The sequence below is a fragment of the Rhinolophus sinicus genome, chromosome 5, assembly GCF_057876585.1.
Source record: "Rhinolophus sinicus isolate RSI-liver-muscle chromosome 5, RSI-T2T, whole genome shotgun sequence".
Taxonomy (NCBI): domain Eukaryota; kingdom Metazoa; phylum Chordata; class Mammalia; order Chiroptera; family Rhinolophidae; genus Rhinolophus; species Rhinolophus sinicus.
The window spans coordinates 70,930,243-70,940,083 of NC_142505.1; the positions used below are offsets into that span (position 1 = coordinate 70,930,243).

Here is a 9,841-nt window from a genome sequence, read left to right on the forward strand (position 1 = left end):
TCCTAGGACAGCAAAGGGAGCTGAGTGGTGAGCTCACATGGTGGGTGCTGGTGCCTGGGACTGGGAGACAAGGAGGGCTCAGGGACAGATTAAACTGAAAGTGGCCACTAAACAAAGAGCAGGATGAGGGAAGTGATGGGGGTGCAAGGAGGGGACAGACATTCAGAGTGGAGGGAGGTGGTTAGCACGTGTGGGGTATGAGAGGCTATGGGCTTGCCAGGAGAGTTTATGAAAATCACCAGTGGGAGCAAAGACTGGAGAAGAACAGATGGCACCAAGTTGCAAAGGACTTTTCAAGCCACACAGAGAAGAAAGTTGTTTTACAGGCAGTCAAGGGCTCTTTGCAAGTTCGAGGGATCTGAAGTGATTCAGGCTAGAGAAGAAAAAAGGCATTTGTATGGGGGGGGCTATTTGGAAATGTTACTCCTGACTTTTCATTGTAATGTGGAGTAGTTGAATTAGACTGTCTTCTGCTAGTTCTTGGACTTGTACTTCTTACTCCCTTAGGGACAGAAAGGGAACAAGACATCACCTAGGCCACTCACCAAGTGCTTTGAGACCCATTCTCCCCCCGGCCTCCAGACTCAGTCCATCTTCCCCAACCCACTCTGCTTCCTCTCCTTGAGGCTCCTCAGGAGATACGCCTCTCTCCCAGGGACACTGGGTGGGTCTAACTCCTGACTCAGGCCCTTCAGCACTGCTCCTCTCTGCTGTCCTAAGGTGGGGAAGCTCAGAAGCTGCCCCAGGACACAGGGTCCCCAGAGCCTCCAGTAGCCTAGGTCTGCAGTAGTTGGACCCTGACGCCATCCTGGGCCCAGGTACCAGCCACTGGGGCCTCCAGTGCTGTCTATGGCAACTTCGGTTTGTTTTGGTCATCTTTATTATGAAAACATAAAATGGTTGGAAGTTTTTGGCAGGAGATTTTCATTATATTTATGCTCATTGTTTCTAATTTAACTACTCCACATTACAATGAAAAGGCAGCATTAACAATTTCAAATAACCCCTCCATACAAATGCCTTTTTTCTTCTCTAGCCTGAATCACTTCAGATCCCTCGAACTTCCAAAAAGCTCTTGGCTGCCCGTAGACCAATGTTCTTCTCTGTGTGGCTTGAAAAGTCCTTTGCAACTTGGTGCCATCTGTTCTTCTCCAGTCTTTGCTCCCACTGGTGATTTTCATAACCTCTCCTGGCAAGCCCATAGCCTCTCATACCCCACACGTACTAACTACCTCCCTCCACTCTGAATGTCTGTCCCCTCCTTGCACCCCCATCACTTCCCTCATCCTGCTCTTTGTTTAGTGGCCACTTTCAGTTTAATCTGTCCCTGAGCCCTCCTTGTCTCCCAGTCCCAGGCACCAGCACCCACCATGTGAGCTCACCACTCAGCTCCCTTTGCTGTCCTAGGACATCTTTATGCATGCATAAGCCCGAAATGCAGGCACCAGCCACCTGGGCATGAAGGGTCACCTCCTCCACCTGCTCACCCACAGCCTAGCTCCTGCACAGCCCACTCCCCAACACTAGGCATTTCTGGGAGTCCCTGCAGGAGGAGGGGAGGTCCTGCAGGAGCTGGTCTGCCCTGTGCCACAGCACTGACCTGCCCCTAGGGAGGATGTCAGTGTGGGATGCAGCCATGTGGCTGGCACCTTGACCCACCGTGCTTCTCTCCCACTAATACCAAAGTTGCATGGTGGTATTAGTTGCAAAGTGGCATTTGGCACAACACGGTGTAGTGGGGTGATGGCTGCTTCTTCGTTTCTGAGCTCTACTGCATTAGAGAAATCCCGATACAGTGCCCCACTTCATTTCCAAGCTGTATGTGACCAGCTCTTGAAGGATTTACTTATAGCAATGGTCCCAATCTAGCTTATTGCCCTTGACCTGCAGAGGAGGCTACAGCTGGTTAAGAACCGGGTGCCACATCTTTCCTAACCCTTAGTTAGCGATATTTCAGTCCAGTCTCTGTATCCTTTGCTGTGAAGGTGAGGATTGAGGGGCTGGCTAGGGATGGCCATCCCGCCTCCCTGGAGTCCAGGCCCGGGGCAGCCAGCTGGAGCACTGTGTCCTTTGAGTTTCTGCAGTTTGCAGTCCACAAAACTCCCAATACCTTTCCCCTCCTTTTAAGACCATGGAGGGACGTGTTCTATGGAAATTCAATTCATGATTGCCTCACAGAGACAGGATGTAACAGTGACTTCCCCCTTTTGTTCTATGTATCTTGATTTTTTTTATTAGTTTCAGCTGCACAAGACAAAGTAATACTTAGACGTTTATCATTTATATCCCTCACACTGTGTGAACCTCCCTCCCCCACCCACTGTCCCTCTGACATCCCACAGAGCCATTACATTTCCACTGTCTCTATTCCTAATGCTGTACTCTGCTTCCTGTAACCATATACATACATATATATACATATATCTATATCTATATCTATATCTATATCTATATCTATATCTATATCTATATCTATAATCTATTGTTCAGCTTCAGGTGTACAGTGCAGTGATCAAGTATCTACATCATCCCTGAGGTGGTCTCCCAAATGGGACACGTGTCCCTCGGATACCCTACAAAATCTTTACAACATTATTGATTACGTTCCCCAAATTAATTTTCAAAGCCCGTGGCCATCTTGCGGTTACCGACTGTTTTCTAATCCCGTCACCTTCCCCCTTATCCCCACCCCTCCGCCCCTCTAGCAACCCTCAGTTTTTCTTCTATGTCTTCAAAACTGTTTCTGATTAGTTAATTCACTTATTCTTTGCTTTAGATTCCGCATATAAGTGAGATCATATGGTATTTGTCTTTCTCTGTCTGACTTATTTCACTTAACATAATGTTCTCTAGGTCCATCCATGTTGTTGCAAACGGTAAGATTTCTTTCTTCTTTATGGCTGCGTAATACTCCATTGTATAAATGTACCACAGTTTCTTAATCCAGTCATCTACCGATGGGCATTTCGGTTGTTTCTATGTCTTGGCTATTGTGTATAGTGCTGCAATAAACATAGAAGTGCATAAAGATTTTTGAATTGGAATTTTGGATTTCTCCGGATAGATACCTAGGAGTGGGATTGCTGGATCATAAGGTAGTTCCATTTTCAGATTTTTGAGATACCTCCACACTGTTTTCCATAGTTGCTGCACCAATATGCAATCCCACCAACAGTGCACAAGCATTCTCTTTTCTCCACATCCACGCTAGCACTTGTTGTTTGTTGATTTATTGATGCTAGCCATTTTGACTGGGGTGAGGTGGTATCTCATTGTGGTTTTGATTTGCATTTCTCTGATGGTTAGTGAGGTTGAGCATTTCTTCATATGTCTGTTTGCCATCTGTATGTCCTTTTTAGAAAAATGTCTCTTCATGTCCTCTGCCCATTTTTTAATTGGGTTGTTTGTTTTCTTGGAGTTGAGTTGAGTGAGTTTTTTATAAATTTGTGATATTAACCCCTTGTCAGATATATCATTGGCAAATATCTTTTCCCATTCAGTAGGGAAACCTTCCTTTGCTGTGAAAAACCTTTTTAGTTTGATGTAATCCCACATGTTTATTTTTTCTCTTACTTCCCTCGGGCGAAGGGATATGTCAGTAAAAATCTTGCTCTGGGTAATGTCTGTGAAGTTTCTTCCTATATTTTCTTCTAGGAATTTTATGGTTTCAGATCTTACATTTAAGTCTTTAAGCCATTTTGAATTTATTTTTGTATATGGTGTAAGGAGGTGGTCCAGCTTCATTTTTTGTCATGTGTCTGTCCAGGTTTCCCAGCACCATTTATTGAATAGACTGTCTTTACCACACCATACATTCTTGCTTCCATTGTCGTAGATTAAATGGCCATATAGGCATGGATTTATTTCTGGACTCTCTATTCTGTTCCATTGATCTATGTGTCTGTTTTTCTGCCAGTACCATGCCATTTTGATTACTGTAGCCTCCTAATATAATTTGATGTCAGGTATTGTTATACCTCCCACTTTGTTCTTATTTCTCAAGATTGCTGAGGCTATCCGGGATCTTTTATGGTCCATTATAAATTTTAGGATTATATGTTCTATTTCTGTGAAAAATGTCATTGGTAGTTTGATAGGAATTGTGTTGAATATGTATATTGCCTTAGGCAGTATGGACATTTTAACTATATTAATTCTTCCTATCCATGAAAATGGGATGTGTTTCCATCTATTTGTATCTTCTTTCATTTCTTTCTTCAGTGTCTCATAATTTTCTGAGTACAGATCTTTTACTTCTTTGGTTACATTTATTCCCAGGTATTTTATAGTCTTTGGAGCAATTTTAAATGGGATTGATTTTTTAATTTCTCCTTCTGATGTTTTATTATTGGTATATACAAATGCAACTGATTTCTGAATATTAATTTTGTATCCTGCTACTTTACTAAATTCATCTATCAGATCTAATAGTTTCTTGGTGGAGTCTTTAGGGTTCTCTCTATATAGTATCATGTCATCTGCATATAATGGCAAGTTTACTTCCTCCTTACCGATTTGAATGCCTTTTATTTCTTTTTCTTGTCTTATTGCTGTGGCAGAACTTCCAGCACTATGTTGAATAGAAGTGGAGAAAGTGGGCAACCTTGCCTTGTTTCTGATCTTAAGGGGAATGGTTTTAGCTTTTCCCCATTGAGTATGATGTTAGCTGTGGGTTTATTATACATGGCCTTTATTATGTTGAGATATGATCCCTCTATTCCCACTTTCTTAAGGGTTTTTATCATAAATGGCTGCTGGATTTTATCAAATGCTTTTTCTGCGTCTATTGATATGATCATGTGATTTTTATTTTTCATTTTGTTAATGTGGTGTATCACATTAATTGATTTGTGGATGTTGAACCACCCTTGCATACTAGGGATGAATCCCACTTGATCATGGTGTATGATCTTTTTAATGTATTGCTGAATTCTGTTTGCTAACATTTTGTTGAGGATTTTTGCATTTATGTTCATTAGCGATATCGGCCTGTAGTTTTCTTTTTTTGTGGTGTCTTTGTCTGATTTTGGGATCAGGGTGATAGTGGCTTCGTAAAAAGTGTTTGGGAGTCTTCCCTCCTTCTGGATTTTTTGGAAGAGTTTGAGGAGAATAGGTGATAATTCTTTTTTGAACGTTTTGTAAAATTCACCTGTAAAACCATCTGGCTTTTGTTTTTTGGGAGAGTGTTGATTACTTATTCAATTTCCCCAGTGGTGATCAGTCTATTCAGGTTTTCTGTTTCTTCTTGAGTTAGCCTTGGAAGGTTGTACGCCTCTAGAAAATTGTCCATTTCTTCCAGATTGTCAAATTTGTTGGCATATAGTTGCTCATAGTAATTTCTTAAAACTTTTTGTATTTCTGCAGTGTCTGTTGTCACTTCTCCTCTATCATTTCTGATTTTATTAATTTGGGTCCTCTCTCTCTTTTTTTTCATGAGTATGGCTAAAGGTTTGTCAGTTTTGATTATCTTCTCTAAGAACCAACTCTTGGATTCATTGATATTTTGTATTGTTTTTCTGGTTTCTATTTCATTTATTTCCACTCTGATCTTTATTATCTCCTTCCTTGTACACCCTTTGGGCTTATTTTGCTGTTCTTTTTCCAGATCCCTTAAGTATGAGGATAAACTGTTGATTAGTGATGATTCTTCTTTCTTTAGGTAGGCCTGCAGTGCTATGAATATCCCTCTTAGGACTGCTTTCGCGGCATCCCATAGATTTTGGGTCATCGTGTTTTCATTTTCGTTTGTCTTGAGATATCTTTTGATTTCTTCCTTGATCTCCTGCTTGACCCATTCATTATTTAGTAACATGTTATTTAGCCTCCACGAATTTGTGTGTCTTCCAGTTTTTTTCCTGTAGTTCATTTCTAATTTCATAGCACTGTGGTCAGAGAAGACAATTGGTAGGATTTCAATTTTCTTAAATTTATCAAGACTTGTTTTATGGCCTAACATATGGTCTATCTTGGAAAATGTTCCATGTGCGCTTGAGAAGAACGTGTAGTCTGCAGCATTGGGGTGAAATGCTCTGAAAATATTGATTAAATCCAAGTGGTCCAATGTGTCATTTAAGACTGTTGTTTCCATATTGATTTTCTGTCTGGAAGACCTGTCCCTTGTTGTCAGAGGTGTGTTGACGTCCCCTACTATAATAGTGTTACTGTTGATCTCTGTCTTTATGTCAGTCAATATCTGTTTTATATATTTAGGTGCTCCTATGTTGGGTGCATAGATGTTTACTAAGGTTATGTCCTCTTGTCAGATCGATCCCTTTATTATTATATAGTGCCCATCTTTGTCTTTTAATATGTTCTTCATTTTAAAGTCTATTTTGTCAGATGTAAGTATTGCAACTCCAGCTTTTTTCTCATTTCCATTTATTTCCATTTGCATGAAATATCTTACTCCAACCATTCACTTTCAGTCTGTGTGTGTCTTTTGACCTGAGGTGAGTCTCTTCTATAGAGAATATACAAGGGTCTTGCTTTCTTTTTTTTTTTTCTAAGATTTTTTTTTTATTATTATTGGGTAAGGGGAACAGGACTTTATTGGGGAACATTGGGGAACAGTGTGTACTTCCAGGACTTTTTTCCAAGTCAAGTTGTTGTCCTTTCAATCTTAGTTGTGGAGGGTGCCATTCAGCTTCAAGTTGTCCTTTCAGTCTTAGTTGTGGAGGGCACAGCTCAGCTCCAGGTCCAGTTGCCGTTTTTTAGCTGCAAGGGGCACAGCCCACCATCCCTTGCAGGAGTCGAATCGGCAACCTTGTGGTTAAGAGGATGCGCTCCAACCAACTGAGCTATTCGGGAGCTCAGCGGCATCTCAGCTCAAGGTGCCGTGTTCAATCTTAGTTGCAGGGGTTGCAGCCCACCATCCCTTGAGGGACTCAAGGAATTGAACTGACAACCTTGTGGTGCCACTGGCCCATGTGGGAATTGAACCAGCAGCCTTCGGAGTTAGGAGCATGGAGCTCTAACCACCTGAGCCACCAGGCCGGCCCCAGGTCTTGCTTTCTTATCCACTCAGCCACTCTATGTCTCTTGATTGGAGCATTTAATCCGTTTACATTTAAAGTGATTATTGATAGGTACATAGTTATTGCCATTTTAAAAGTTGTAGTTAGATTGTTTTCATCTTTTTTTTATTTGCAGAAGTCCTTTTAGTATTTCTTGCAATGCTGGCTTGGTCGTAATAAATTCCTTTAGCTTTTTCTTTTCTGGGAAGCTCTTTATCTCTCCATCAACTTTAAATGATAGCCTTGCTGGATAAAGCAATCTAGGTTGTAGGCCTTTGTTTTCCATCACTTTGAGTATCTCCTGCCATTCCCTCCTGGCCTTCAATATTTCTGCAGAAAAGTCATTTGATAGTCTTATGGGAATTCCCTTTTATGTAACCATCTGTCTTTCTCTTTCTGCTTTTAGGATTCTCTCTTTGTCTTTAACCTTTGCCATTTTAACTATAATGTGTCTTGGTGTGGACCTGTTTGGGTTTACCCTGGTTGGAACTCTCTGCACTTCCTGTGCTTTTATGTTGGTTTCCTTCATCAGGTTAGGGAAGTTTTCGGACATTATTACTTCAAATATGTTCTCAATCCTTTGCTTTCTCTCTTCACCTTCTGGTATTCCTATGATGCACATGTTGTTGCGCTTAATGTTATCCCAGAGGTCTCTTAAACCATCGTCATTGTTTTTTATTCTTTTTTCTTTCTGTTATTCTGTTTGGGTGATCTCTGCTAACTTGTCTTCTAAGTCACTGATTCGATCCTCTGCTTCCTCTAACCTGCTGTTAATTCCTTCAAGTGAGTTCTTTATTTCGGTAATTGTGTTCTTTAGTTCTAACTGGTTGTTCATTATGATTTCTACATCCTTCTTTATGTTGTCTCTAAGTTCCTTAAACATTCTTATCATCAGTGTTCTGAACTCTGTCTCTGATAGGTTGGTTACCTCTGTTTCATTTAGTTCCATTTCTGGAAGTTTCTTCTGTTCTTTTGTTTGGGACATGTTTCTTTGTTTCCCCATTCTGGCTGACTCTCTGTGTTTGCTTCGATGTATTAGGTAGATCCCCTAGAGTTCTTAGTTCTTGCTGGGTTATCTTATGGAGTATGTGTCCTTAAATTTGACTTGCACTACTTCGTTCTTCTCCTCTGCGTGTGCTCCAAAGGTGACTCTTGTTTTGTGTATATTGTCCTGTTAAAGAAGATCTTTAATTGCTTTTTGCTTGTGAGTAGGTGGGGTTAACTCCTAGGCTGACTAGTTGTGAGACTTGGCTCTGCCCACCTCAGGGTGTTCTGCTGCGTGAGGGTTGACGGCTAAAATGTGGGTTGGCCTTTATGGGCTCTTGTGCCTGTAGAGAATTCCCTCTGGGTGTGTCACTTGTAGGTCTGTCATGCAGGAGATCCTGCAGGGTCTCTGGTCCCGCTCCCCTCATAAGAACGCAGGACACGGTGAGGCCAAAAAGGAACACCCATGGAGCCGTAAGTAGGGGAGTCATACCACTATATTCTCTCTGGTGGCATCCACCTCTCTGCAATCCGCTCTTGCTAGCTCAGCCACCATCTTCTTGCTAGCCCCCATTTTTTCTGCTAGCCTAGCCACAGCAGTTATATTAGTGGCCAATGACTCACTGGTTACAGCTGACGGCCAACTAGCCACAGCTGGTGGCCATCCAATCACAGTTGGTGGCCATTTACTACCTGAGCCAGCACCTTTCTATGTGAGGCTGAGAGCCTGGAAACTACTTTCTGGGGCTCTGTCCCCACAAGGTCAAACCCGGTATTACTCTGGTTTGGTCTGGAGTTGTCCTCTGGAAATGTTGAATCTTGTGCCTCTTAAGCTGGGCCCTGGTAGGGCAATTTCAGAACAAAGCAAATCACCAAGCACAAAGAAAAAATCAAATACATTCACATGTAAAAACAAGTGACAACCCTCACTCAACACAAGGAAAGATATCAAAGATATAAAGACAAAACAAAACCAAAAGCAGCGCCAGTCTTGGCTTAAGCCCACCAAGTAATCTCCAGGTTGTCCTCTGCTGTACCAAAGAGTCCCCTGCATATGGTACAGGCAGAGCCGGTCACCTGGTGCCCAGAGTGACGTTGGGACTGCAGATTTAGATGCATGGGGCTGAGGGGTCTGGATGGTAGTTTTTACAAAGTCAGTGCAGTTTCTGCCCTTGCCTGCACATATGCACACTGAGTGCAGCACCACCAGCCCTGTGTCCAGTTCTCCTGAGTCTTAGAGCACTTCTTCTGTGTGTGTGTGTGTGTGTGTGTGTGTGTGTGTGTGTGCGTGTGTGGCGGGCGGGAGATTTCTGAGCTGCTGAAAGCCCAGAGCTGCGTCTGCTGCTTACTGCTGATCCCTGGAAGTGCCTCCACAGATGTAATTGCCCCGCCCTAGGCAGGCCAGAAAGGGTGGGGGCTGGGGATGGAGGGGTCTTCTCTCTCCCAGCGCAGCCATGTCACACTCTTCCCGCAGGCCAGAAAAGGTGGTGTCTGGGGGTGGAGAGGTCCCTTCTCTCCCAGCCCAGCAAAAATCACACTCTTCCCAGCTTCTTCCCTGGGTCAGAGCCGCCCGCCATTCTTCCCAGAGCCTAAGCACTAAGGCCCCTCTGTAATCTGACACTGCTCCTCAGTTCAGGGACCAGTTTAAGTCTCTGGAAAGGAGGTGGTAGGATTGGAAGAGGGGGGGAGGGGCCCAGGTATGGAGTTTGTGTCCTTTGTCCGGCTTAGGGCAAAACTGGAGGTATCAGCTGAGGTTATTGCCTCAAATGCTGGATATGCTGCCCCCTCGGCAGGAGAGATCAGCTGTGGGACGCAGGGAAAGAGCCCACCTCTTGTCTTTTGTG

General features: G+C 43.0%; 1 protein-coding gene across 1 annotated transcript in view; it reads left to right on the top strand.

Annotated features, from left to right (window-relative positions):
• Positions 1-9,841, top strand: part of LOC141567351 (butyrophilin-like protein 9) — a 390,425-nt gene that overhangs the window by 168,568 nt on the left and 212,016 nt on the right. The gene's annotated exons all lie outside the window — the stretch shown is intronic.